The sequence below is a fragment of the Numida meleagris genome, chromosome 14 (genome assembly GCF_002078875.1).
Source record: "Numida meleagris isolate 19003 breed g44 Domestic line chromosome 14, NumMel1.0, whole genome shotgun sequence".
Lineage (NCBI taxonomy): Eukaryota > Metazoa > Chordata > Aves > Galliformes > Numididae > Numida > Numida meleagris.
In genome coordinates, this window is record NC_034422.1 from 6,315,264 (window position 1) to 6,327,939 (window position 12,676).

The following is a 12,676-nucleotide window of genomic DNA, read 5'->3' on the forward strand; positions in this document are numbered from 1 at the left end:
GATCGATGCTCCGGTATCGGACGCGGTTTGATGTCCGCCGGCTCCAGGTTGGTGGCGCGGCGGTCCCCCAGAGCCCCAACCCCGGCGGGGGTTCGGCGGAGGGGGGGGGCCCTCCTCCAGCCCTCCCCCCCCGCTGCTCGCCGTCCCCTCCCTCCTCCCGCCCTTCGCCATCGATAGGTATCAGAAATTGATCCCCGGTACTCCGCCGTTCCGTTCCTCCACCGCTCTTTGTTCGCACGGAGCAGCGCATGGAGCCGCCCGAGGTGACAGCCCCGGGGGCGGGCGGGGTGGGGGCTGAAGTTGCGGGGAGCAGCGGGGTTCGCTGCCCGCCCCGTCGTTAAGTTTGGGGGATCCCTTCCCCAACCCCCGCGCTCTGCCGGTGTTCACCCGGTAATTGTCATTGCCAGTTGTCGGGGAGCGATGCGGCGGTGCTGGTGGGGATGGAGAGAGGGAACGGAGCGGGGGGAGGATGCGATGTGCTCGGGGTTGGCTGGAGCCCTCCTGCGCTCCCATTGTTATTGGGGTCGGGAGGATCGGAGCGCGCACGTTTGCAGCCCCGCATGTCACTGAACCCAATTGGCGGTGGGAGGTTGAGTCGGTCCCGAGAGCTCTCTCGGAGCTCCGGTTGTCACCTTGTGATGGATACAGCGCCAACAGAGAGATCCTTTGTGGTCCTGCTCGGGTCACGCGTACCGTCCCCATTGGGCTGTGAAATTAACGGTGAGTCCTTTGTTAACATTGATGACCTGGGAACAAACCGGCGGTGTTGACAATGTGCGACTTCCACGGGCACGCAGCTAGTGGAGAGCCGGGCACCGACACAATGGCTCTGCGAACGCCGCGTAATGGGATGAAACCCAACCTGGAGCCGCCACAAAAGCCGAAATGCTCATTTACATGGATATTAAAAGGGTTTATCCCTCCTGGAGATCACAGAGTTGAAAACGCGGCGTGCTTCGTGAGGGAGTCAACAAATTTAAATGTGATTTTGTAAGGCTCCGGTGCTGTATCAACAGTTCCAGCATTTAATATGTTTTGGCTTTTGAACAGATTTGTGCACTACAGCCTCGGTCGCTGGCCCCAAAAGTACCGCAGGTAGCGCGGCCACCTCAGCTCATTTATGGCATTGTGGTCAGAAAGGGATTAGGGGGATGAGCGCTCGGGATACAAAAGCATTCCCGGGTGCATCACGCTAATGACTTTTCCTGGGTGCGTGCAGAGCCTTGATGTCATGGCAAATATTGGCAGCGACTTTTCTGCGGGGCGGAGGGTGGCTGGGTGGCTGGCACCCCCGGGAGCAGTGGCCGTGGGGAGCGGTGGCGTTGGGTAACGGTGGCACTGGGGAGCGGCGGCGGCACGGAGTCGTGGGCAGGCAGCAGCGCTGCGGGATCACAGTGGGAAAGGTGACCTTGTGCCAGCTTGGCCTGGTGCCCTCTATTAAAAAAAGAAAGAAAGAAAGAAAAAAAAAAAAAACCCAAAAAACAGAAGGGAAACAATCCATTTATTCTTCTTCCGAGAGCTGGTTTTTTTTTCGTTGCCTTTATTTCTTTTGCTTTAAGGCATGGGGCTGAGCTGGCCTAGGGCTTGCCGGGAACGGCGGAGTTTGAGCAGCCCTGATGAATGGTGGGCATATGTAAAACACGCAGATAATGTGCTGCACGGCGGCACTTTGATCGAAGCGGCATCGAGCCCTTTTACAGCAAATAGGCTCGGAAATGAGAAGAGATAAAATTCTATCAAAGATAATACCTGGCATATTTCACTGGGTTATGAGATTGTTTTATTGTGTACATTACTAATGCAGTATTTTTTTACAGCTTTCTTGTGTATAATAGTCATAACGGGATTCGTACCTTTATTTTGTTCTGTGCTTTAATTTGCTCCTGCTTTACGACGCTGGGTTTAGCGCTGTGTGGATGGCACACGCCGCGTTCCCGGTGCCGTTCTGCTCTCACTCATTCCATGCTAAACCAGCAAAAACCAGGAAGAGTTGCGAGCTGCTGATTTCGGCTAAAAAATACAGGAGTGAGGGGAGAGAGACCCGATTAGAGCCATCTTTTATCAATGTCTCCGCATGGCGTTATGCAGGTTAGCACCGGGGCTGTGTTCCCCAATACAAGGATGCTGTGAGGAGCTGACCCCGTGCAGACTTGGGCAGAAAGTTGGGCACCCGATTCACTTGCAGAGTTTAGGGAGGGAGGGAAGGGGAAGAATGTGGATGTGATTAAAATATTATAACCTTATGATATTCTGAAGTGCATAAATTTTACATATCCGCTACAGAGGGAGTTTAGACATCCATTAAATGATATGACAGCTTGACTTATCTAAATGTGCTATCATTTAACAATGTGTCAAAATTCTTCTTTATATAGATGACAGCAGTAAATAAGCTATCAGTCCTCTTGGTTGAAGCTTAATTCCTGCAGCCTGGACGAGGAAACTCGCAGTGCTGTTATGGAACAGCCCCCGGCACCGTCGCCCCGATGCAGTCTAGCAGGTTTTGGGGGGCTTCCCCTCCTCAACCTATGTAATTTGGGGCTCTGAAGGTGGGCTGGAGAATCATAGAACCATGGAATATCCTGTGTTGGAAGGGACCTACTAGGATCGTAGAGTCCAGGAGCCCCACTCTTCCCTACCACCCTATGGTTGTGACGGTGGTCAGCTGCATTGAATGGGATGTGGAGTTCCATGCTGGGAGCAGAGATGATGCTCCCCATCCCCTGTAGGTGTTGGTATTTCTCCTGGGCAGTCTGGGAGCCCACAGGGTCACCCTGCACCGTTGTTGGGTTGTGAACATGTTTTGGGCTTCTCAGTGGCTCCGGCTTCTACCCAAGAGTCCAGGTGGGACATGGGTGGTGTTGAGGAAACTGAATGCAAATTTTGGAGCAGTAGAAGTGACAAAGGTTCTCTGCAGATGTCTGTCTCGTGGCTGGGTTATGTGGTGTCCAGTAGGTGTGTACTCCTCTGGACATGTTTCCAGTGATCAGGGGATTTATAGTGGTTCTCTTTCATGTGGATTCTCTGCTGTCTAATATTGCAGCTGTGCTCTGTAGCCGTGTATCTGTAGGGATGGCAGTGGTGTTTCTTTCCCTGTTTCCTTATTGATCGAGGTCTACAGCAACCAGCAATTCTGTCCCTCCCGTTGCCACCATAGAGCCTTGACTGAATCATAGAATCATTAATTTTGGAAGAGATTTCTAAGACCAAGTCCAACCCCAACCCATCACCCCGTGCCCACTAACCATGTCCCTCAGTGCCACATCCCCATGTTTCCTGAACACCTTCAGGGACACTGACTCCACCACCTCCCTGTGCAGCCAGTGCACTGGAATGCCCGCATCACCACCACTGGGCAGCTGGAGCTCAGTGTGGCCCAAGGGAACCTTGGTGGCTAGAGGCCCTGCGGTCTGGATGTCACCGTAATTCCATTCTGCAATACCTGCTGCTGGGTTTTATGATCGGCTGAAAGTCAGACCCTGAAGTTCCCGAAGTATAATGTGGGTTTTTTCCTGTGGCTGAATAATTGAGATGCTGCCAGACAAGAAGAGAGCTGCAGAAAATGAGAGTTTATCTTTAGCTCTGCAGCTCTCACTTTAGAAACTGGTGACCCCAATTCCAGCTCGAAGAGTGACTTCTTCCCTAATTAATAAATCCATTAATTAATTGTGTGCGTGCTGCAGCCCATTAGAGATATATGCGCTGGCCTCCTGATCCAGTTTAGTGGATTGTCTCTGTGGCCTCGGAGGGGGGGATAAAAAAAAGATTGTGACCAAGAGGCAAATAGGGACGGGGATGAAAATATAATGTGATCCCATGGGATGGGAGCAAAGGGCTGCAGCCCTGCGACCTCCTGGCTGCGTATGGAGGCCATGGGGATGCCCAGGAGAGCTTTGAGGTTTGCCGTGCCCCCAGTATGTGGGGCTGCTGGGTGGGTGTTGCGGCTCTGAGCCCGCGTGCAGGTGGAGCTGAATGTTAAAGCGCTCAGCGATCCGAATTATTATTTATGACCAGATTAAGCAAACAGCACGCTCCCAGCCTGCGAGTCCTTTAGGAGGTGCTTGCTTAACTAGATAACCTCAGCGGAGCATGGAGAACCAGCTATTCATCTCCCTCCATATGTTGGCACAGGAGCTGCTCCCTTCAGTTAATTTTTCTTGCTGTCTGCAGAGACTTCAAATAAAAATGCAGGCATAATTGTTGTGTGCTCCGGTCCCACTGCTCCTGTTTTCTCTGCTGAACGTAAACTTAGTGGTTGGCAAGAGAAACAGCAGCGCTAAATGCAGAAGCCGTGGCTTGGCTCGGAAGGGAGCCTGTGGCTTTGGGGTTGACACATTCTGTGCTTTTCCCTTCTTTCGCCAGCAAAAGGAAAGCAGTGTTCCTGGGATCACGGTGCTGCCCCATGTCCCAGTCCCATTGCTCTTGAATTTTAGGGCATCACCATGGGACAGCCCGACCAATGGAAGCATCCTGCTCCTTGCTCTGAATGAAACTCATTTGTGTTCAACACAAATTGTTGTGGGTAAACATTGCTTTCCTCGAGGTGGAGAGTGAGGGGCAGCACAGCACACTGTGGGCTGCCTCTACCTGGAACAGTTGCACTGAGCTCATCCATCCCCCAAAAGGCTTCGAGAAGGTGGTTGGAACATTTTGTACCATCCTGCTCCTATTATAGAAAGATGTAATTCCCCAACTTGGGAGATAATAAGCAGGTATTGACTTCTGCTGGGGTCATTATCAAGATTTATTCAGTCAATATGGCTTCTCAGGTCAATAAATCTTGAGGTTGATAAAGGAGGAATATATACTTGCAGACTTTATTAAAAAGTTTTCCCCTTCTGTAACACTTCCTAGTGTTCATGGCGTTAGCATCCACCACTGAATGCTCTTTAATCACCTTTTTCTTTTTGCAGTTCCCAGCGCATTTTGCAACAACAGCAAAACCCAGGTGGGAGGAACCAAACCCTGCTGGCATCAGCGTGCCATCCTCCACTGCCACCCCGCACCCTTGTGCCTCAGTTTCCCTGCTCACGGGCACAGAGGGCTGCTGCAAACTGAGGTTTTGGGATCACACAATGGGAATGCAGCTGTAGAGGGGGGATGCATGGGCACAGTGGATTTTAAGTTGAATTTCCCGGTTCCGTGCACACGAGTGCTGGCACAGATGCACGCACAGAGGACTCCTTCCAGAGCTTTTTAATATGGCCTCGCTGTGTAATTATTATTATTTTCGTTACTAGTTCGGTGCAACATTTAATAATTTCCCCAAAGCTCCAACAGGACCCCAGAGTATTGGTGGAGCTGCGGTTTCAGTGACTTGCTGCTAACGCACGGCTGTTCTCATATTAATTGGTCGGTGTGCGCGTGCTAGCGACTTCTTCTGCAACAGGGTTTTCTAAAAAAGTAAATAACCCATTGGAACCCCATGTAAATATGACTCCGGTGGGAGCCGCGCCGTGCGTCAGCCGCTCCAGGCATGCTGCGGTTGCCTTGGGTAACGCTCGTGCAGTTGTATGCTGAAGTCAGGACCTCAGGCTTCCTTTGTTTTCCTCCGTCAGAACATCGTGAAGCATTACCTGGTGCTGGCGATGTGCAGTGTAAGCACGGCTGCTCGGCTCAGCGGGGTCTGGGGTGCGCCGCGACCTGGCTCCGCGTTAGTGCTGCAGAGAGCAATTCTTCGTTATTAATCATGGAGCGGTTTGCAAACATTGCTTCATCCCTGGGAGCCGGGTAATCATTACCCTGTTCGTCCCCCAGCTTCTTGGTGGAGGGGTGGATGGAGGCAGGTGGGGGCAAGCTAGGGACTTTCCAGACATGGAGACCGAAAATTGGGAACTTTCTGCCCATGGACCAAGCAGGGTTGGAAGAAAAAACGTTGCCAAAACCCAATGTGAAGCATGTTGGCCAGGTAGGGTTTGAAGAAAGAACATTGCTCAAATCCCCATTGATACATTCCCCATTGGTACAGGCGCTGGTGGTGCAGGGATGCAGGTGCCCCGCAGAGGGATGCTCCTGGAAACCGCCCACCCACAGCCCCTGTGGCTCTCCCTTCTCCCCAAGGGCCTCGAGTTCATGAAAACACCACTTTTTGACCCCAAAAGTGCTGTGGCTGTCCAGGGGCCGCATGCCATTCCGCACCGCGTGAGCACGGTGCGCGCTGCAGAGGCAGCGGAGCTGGGGCCGCTGTGTCTCCCGCTACCACAGCACTCCTTCAAATAGAAGCAGCTAATTAACATTATTCTTTAATTATTGCCTTTATCAACAAGGGGTCTGGTTTATACCAGCAGGATAGTCGCTTTCCCTTCCACTACCCAAGTGAATGCTTCAGTTCCTGTTGCTTTTGAAATGAATTTGATGTCATCTGCCCATTGTCACTTAATGGGGACACTTGGGTAATGATTGCGCGCTCCAGCCCTGTTAGCAGCACTGCGAGCGTGTAATTTAGCCCCTTAGGCAACGGTACTTTTGAAATCTCTGGATAGTTTTGAACTCTCTGTTCTTAATTAAATATGCAATTTTTCACGGTAACCAGGTTAATTCTTTTGTGTTGTGTTGTAATACTGTTAGGAATTTTCATAGTTCTTATTAAACATTATTCAGGCATTGTGAATTCCATAATTAAAAAAAATGAAAAGAACAAAGCTTGATTCACTTCTTTCTTTTCCCTGGTTAATTTATCAAATGAATTTTGCAAATTTTTCTTTTTGTCCCCAGACAGTGTGCCAAGTGTTTTAAAGGGGAAGGATTTAATTGCTCTGTAGGGATTGGTTGGTTATGAAGGATTTGGCTGTTTGATTAGTAAACCCTACTGGGAATGGTTTAATGCTCCATGATCTTAAAAATTGTCTGATTGTTGGGCTCTCCAAGGATGCTTTCTCTTTTCGTTATGTACGGCATCAGCTTCGTACAAGTGTGATTATGGGGTGGTGAGGAGGGAGCTGATCTGCCTGCCTCAGTGTAGGGAAATAATATTGGGAATGCTGAGATGGCAGCCCCCCCATAGGCAGGGGCTGCAGAGCTGCAAATTCAGCTTTGTAGCATCTCCCATTGAGATGGGGTTGGAACACCCACATCCAGCAAGTCTAGAGGTGTTCAAGAACTGTGTAGATGTGCCACTTGGGGATGTGGTTATTGGGCATGGTGAGGATGGGTTGGGGTTGGTGGTCTAAGTGCTCTTTTCCAACCTCAATGATTCTGTCATTCTGCAGGCACTACTGGAGCTCGGATCATGGAAGCAGAGAATCTGGGGTTTTCTTGTGGGATTTGGGATTTCCCATGGGGCAGGATGTGTTCCGTGTCCCGCCCAAGGCACAGGGCAGCCCCGGGTGACGCTGGCCGTGAGATGGCTGCCAGACGGGATCGATAGCGGCAGCTCCGAGGGGGCTCCCCAGGGTTATTTGGGCTTTAAGGAGAGGTCAAAGAGCCATTGAACTTATAAATATGTTAGTATTTAAGGGAAGAATTGCCACCTTCCAGCTTGGTTTACGTGACGCCGACTTTTTCCTGTTCTGGTTGAAGCCAAGGGTTGGGACCTTGGTGGTCTGGGAGTGGAAAAGAAAATTTGCAGCAGTGCTGCAGGAGTAGTCTTTGCTCCAGAAAGCATCACAGGAGGTGTACAGGCAGCTAGGAGACATTGCCAGCCTGAAAAACAGAGCAGGGATGCAAAATGTCTTCGTTATTTCTTGAAATTTTGCTTAAATGCAAAGAGTTGTGACAAGCCCCAACTGTGTTTGCCCATCAGTGGTGCTTGGGCTTGCAGCCCCATGTGGCACTGCTGCAAGACCCTTCCAGCACCTGCAGTTCCATGCGGATCCCCAAAGTCATTTTATACCAAAAAAAAAAAAAAAAAAAAGAAAGCAAAGCTCCATAGTCCCTTGAAATAACTTGAGCTACAGGCAAATAAAAAAAAAAAAAAAAAAAAGAAAGCAAAGGAGCAGACATTTGAAAGGTGAAGCCAAGCAGACGCCGGTAATGTATTCACAGGCATGACCCAGAATGGCAGCGTGTCGTGAACCGCGTCCCCAGAGACCCATGGGGTGGGATATTGGCTTTAACCCACAAAGGCTCCAGTCGGGGCGTAAATTCATCAGGCTTACGGGATTGCTCTTGGACTACTGAATAATTTACGGTTTCAGAGCCCAGCCAGGTTCAGGTCATTGGGGTTCATGGGTTAATAACAGGTTTGGTTTTTGTTGTCAGCAGCTGCCTTGATAACATATGAAAGAATCCTATTCTGTTGATTAGATTTTGAAATGGATCAATTTTTAATCAGCAGAACATCTGACTCACTCAATAAGAGTAGCATTGTGGAGACAGAGTGGAGGTGCTGTTTATTTACAGGATTGTTTGTTTTTACCCATACGCAAATCCTTGGCCCCCTGGCCCCATTTCCCCCAGAAGAAATTGCTCATGGTTCCGCAGCACCACGATGGGTGCCGGATCCAGCTCCGGACCTCTGTAAATCCATAGGTGCTTAAGGGATACCCTGATTTAGTGATCTGTTGTTATTGATGGAAGAACACTTCCTCACCAATGGGTTTCCCGTGGGTTGCCCACCCCAAGCCCTGACCCAAAACAGGAAGGTCTCCAGCCAAAATCCTCCTCACAAGCAAAGCTTCAGTGGGAGTAACTTGGCCAATTTCACCATTATCCTTAGTTCAAAAAGAGCTGAATTCCCACTCCAGGTTAATTTCTGAGTGGGGATGATGTTTTTGTCATTTTTTTTTAGTGCTCAAGGCACAAAAGTTATCCCAAACCCAATGTGCTGCATCACATCCTAATACCTACACACATTTCTTCTTGTAAAAGCACACGTAAAATAAGTTTTCCCATAAGTAGGAGCTGGTGTGTCAGAATTTCGGCCTGAAGCAATCGCTAACAACCGGCATAGTGGGACTCCCTGAAAATCCAACTCCCCCCTCCTTCCTTCCCTCACTCTTTTTTAATAACAGAAAGGGTAAAAGTCTCATGAATAGAACTTTGCAAACGGTGTCACCGGATTAAAGATTGCTCTGCGGTTGTTGGGCGGGTGCTGATGGATCACTGGTGGAGCCCTGTTGCTGGCAGGTATTGATGCAGATAAGTTGGCTGTCGTGGTAATTTGCATGGTTTGCCCTGGGTGCTCTGCAATTTTACTTTTAAAACGCATGCCTTCTGGCAGTCTCCTTCACCTAAATAAATATTTTCCCTCTTGCCAAGGATCAATTAAGATCACAGTTCCACAGGGGCTTGCTGCAGCACTTCTTTTGGTGGATTTTTTTTTGCTTTTCTTGCTTGCAAGAGTCGCCTCTTGGGCAGTGGGGCCTCGGGTCCCGTCCTGGTGCCAATGAGACGGGTGATGGATGGGCAACTGCTAAAAACATGAGCAACGTCAGGAGGTTAAATATGCATTTTGCATCATCCCTGGCGGTTTTATTTTCAGGAGAGCAATGGGTGTCACAAGGTCGTGACTTTCAAATTAAGTTTATTTTAGTGATGGAGAACGTGCTCATCTGTTGAGCATCCACTGGTGATTTTCTGAAATGGGTTTAAAGGAAAATTATAGAATCATAAAAACATATGAGTTGGAAGGGACCATCAAAGGCCATCAGGTCCCACTGCCTGCAGTGCACAGGGACACCCACAGCTCCATCAGTGCTCAGAGCCCCATGCACTGACCTTGGGTGTCTGCAGGGATGGGGCACCACCACCTCTCTGGGCACCCTGTGCCAGTGGCTCATTACCCTTAGTGTAAAAAACTTACATCCAGTCTAAATCTCCTCTCTTTTAGTTTGAAACCAGTGCTTTCACGAAGAGTATGGGGTCAGCTGAGCTGGGTTCTGTTTCTAAGGGCTGGAGCTCAGAAGCTCAGTGGTGATCCCATGTGTCAGGTAACAGGGATGGCCCTGGGTTGGTGCCCAAGGGAGGCATTGGCTCCTCTGGTAACTCATTAACTCTCCCAGTTGCCGTTGTGTTTAGCGACAGAGGAGGTGCACAAACATCAGATCAGTGCCTGCTTTGGGCACTGCTCGGCCAGGGGTCACTCCACCAGTGCAGTGCTGGGTCCTCCTGAGAAGGGAACGGCGAGGTCAGAAATGTTGCCTTGCCCCTTCGGTTGGGATTTAAGGGAATAACAGGTGAATTCGGGTCTGCGAACCCGTGCCCAGGACAGCCCCAGGCTGGCAGGCAGCAGGCGGAGGCTGCGCTAATTTGGGATGGAGTCACAGGGAGCAGCGCGTCATCCCGACTCCTTCTCCTGGGATTTTTAAGGCATTCTTCCAGGTATGAGGCTGCTATGGTTTGTGGTATTTCAGCGTGTTAGGATGACACAGGTTGCATTTTGGCAGAAGTCATCTTTTCCTTCTCTATCCCTTCCCCCCAGCATACGTAACCTCAGTCTGAAGGGGTTGCTGTATTTTTCCTTTGCTTTCAGCTGATAATTAAACAATAACAGAGCCCAGCATCCCTCCATCATGGAGCAGATGGGGCGGCCTGAGTCCTAGCACTCTCCTGGCTCCGACAGTGCCGAGTCCCGGGGATGGTACGGGGCATGTGTGGCACAGCCACATCCTGCTGTGGGATATGGGACAGGATGAGGGATGGGATGTGGGATGCATGACAGGATGCAGGATGTGGGATGGGATGCAGGATGGGATGTGGGATGGGATGTGGGATGGGATGCAGGATAGAATACAAGATGCGGGACACAGGTTGCAGGATGCGGGATGGGATGGGGGATGGGATGTGGGATGGGATGTGGGATGGGATGCAGGATAGAATACAAGATGCGGGATGCAGGACAGGATGTGAGACGCTGTGCTCCTGCCTCATGCCTTCCCGTGGAGCCGCTTTGCTTTTACAACTGACGTGGAGGTTTTTTTGGTGACAAATACTTTTACAATGGATCATCCCAGCCTGCTACTTGAAGAAGCCATTAAGGAGCACAGTACGAGCTGGCTGCTGCATGTACCCACACTGTGCTGAGTGCCTCTCACTGCACGGCTGTGGCACGCAGCACTGAAAAGTTTGGGGCTGCAGATTTCTTTGCAGAGGGATGAGAGCAATTTGCAGCAAAATCTCCACCTTTCCCCATTTTGTCTCTGAGCGGCCGTGCTGTCTAGAAACGACTTTGTTTGCTTCGCACTGTCTGTGCTGGCTTCTCATTGCAATGCCCTATTTTATTTTATTTTTAAGCAGCTACAATTGATAATTTAGCTTCGGATAAAGCAACCTTAGAGCTTTTATTTCTCAGAGGCCAAACATTGATGTTGTGTGAAATGGGAGCTTTGCGAAGCCTTTGTATGGAACTTAGCTTCCTGAAAAATTTATTTACTGCGACTGTGATCCGCAGGAGCGAATTGATGTTTATCTACGGTAGTTCTTGCCAGAAAAAAAAAAAAAAATGCATAACTGCACTTTCTTCAGAAGCCTTGAAAGGCCTTTTAAATAAGTGTCTAATAGTAGGCTCTCAATAGCAAACAGCCAGCTTGACAGACAGTGTACAGTATATTATTAACTATAAGCAGGCTTAATCTTTTTCTCATGTTTTAGAGAATGCTTTATAACCCCATGGCCAAAGGATTCATGATCGCCGGGTAGGTGAAGCTGAGCAATATGATGTTACCACGGGGAGATCGATGCGCCGGGCTGCTCCCTGCTCCCTCCTTGCCTAAGTTCTGCGTGGTTGAGCCTGAGGAATACATGTTGCTGGTCCTGGGTGTGAGCCAAAGAGTTGGAGAAAATCAGCAATGAGCGTGCTGGAAGGCGATGTGCAATTAGCCAATTAAACAGGCGGCATTTGCTCAGTGCTTAGCTCGCAGCCAGCCTGGGGCCAGCAGCCCTGGTGGCATTGTGGTGACAGCACTGACATGGGGACGTGGTCCCGCAAGGTTCCTCCTGCACAGCTGGGGACCAGGCAGGCTTCTCCTCATCTCTTCTATGTGTGATATCTACATCCAGCACTGGTTCCCCATGAACGAGCACATCCATCGAGAAGATTCCCTGTCCTGGATGCATTGAGCTCCCCATCTTTGGTGTAGCTCAGTGGGACAGCAGTGGGTAGGGACAGTGGCACTCTCTCTTGGCATCCCTGGTCCCATGTCCCTGTTCCTAGTTCCACATCACCATCCCTGGTCTTGTGTCTCCGTCCTATCTCTGACCACCAAAGCCCTTACATGATCTCATCAGTGGGAGATGGAGCTGATGGCACTTGAGATCTTCCTTTTTAACTCAATTTTGAAAATAATTTGTGTCCATTCCAAGTGCAGAAGCGCTGTGTGTGTGTGCTGAGCATCTTGGGGTGCGAGCCAGCTTGCTGCAGGCTCCTTCACCACTTCCCAGGGCCCTCCTGGGGCTTTGCCAACCTTCTTCTGGCTCCATGAGTGGCTTCTCATCCTCTTGGCCATCCCAAAGCCTTCCAAATTCTGTTTTCCTGTCTTTTACCTTAGTGCCATCCCTCATTACTACTCTGCTTCATTACACATCTGCACCTACAACACTCTGCAGCCCTGTTGGAAGCTCCATTTGAAACCAGCTTATTATTTAATGTTTTTAATCATAAGGGGAGGCTGTTTCTGGATGCTGATTGATCCAAGCATCTCCTGTCATCCAAGCGTCTTTGGCTGGGGCTGTAATGAAATAGTTTGATGCTTTAACACAAGTGTCAAACGCTTCCCCGACAGCACAAGCAGCACAGGCT

At 50.0% G+C, this 12,676-nt stretch overlaps 1 protein-coding gene across 1 annotated transcript in view; it reads left to right on the forward strand.

Annotated features, from left to right (window-relative positions):
• CUX2 (cut like homeobox 2) overlaps positions 7–12,676 on the forward strand; it is a 53,708-nt gene continuing 41,038 nt past the window's right edge. The window contains exon 1 of the mRNA XM_021413060.1: positions 7–47. The gene's annotated coding sequence lies outside the window, so the exon portion shown is untranslated. The remainder of the gene's footprint in view (positions 48–12,676) is intronic.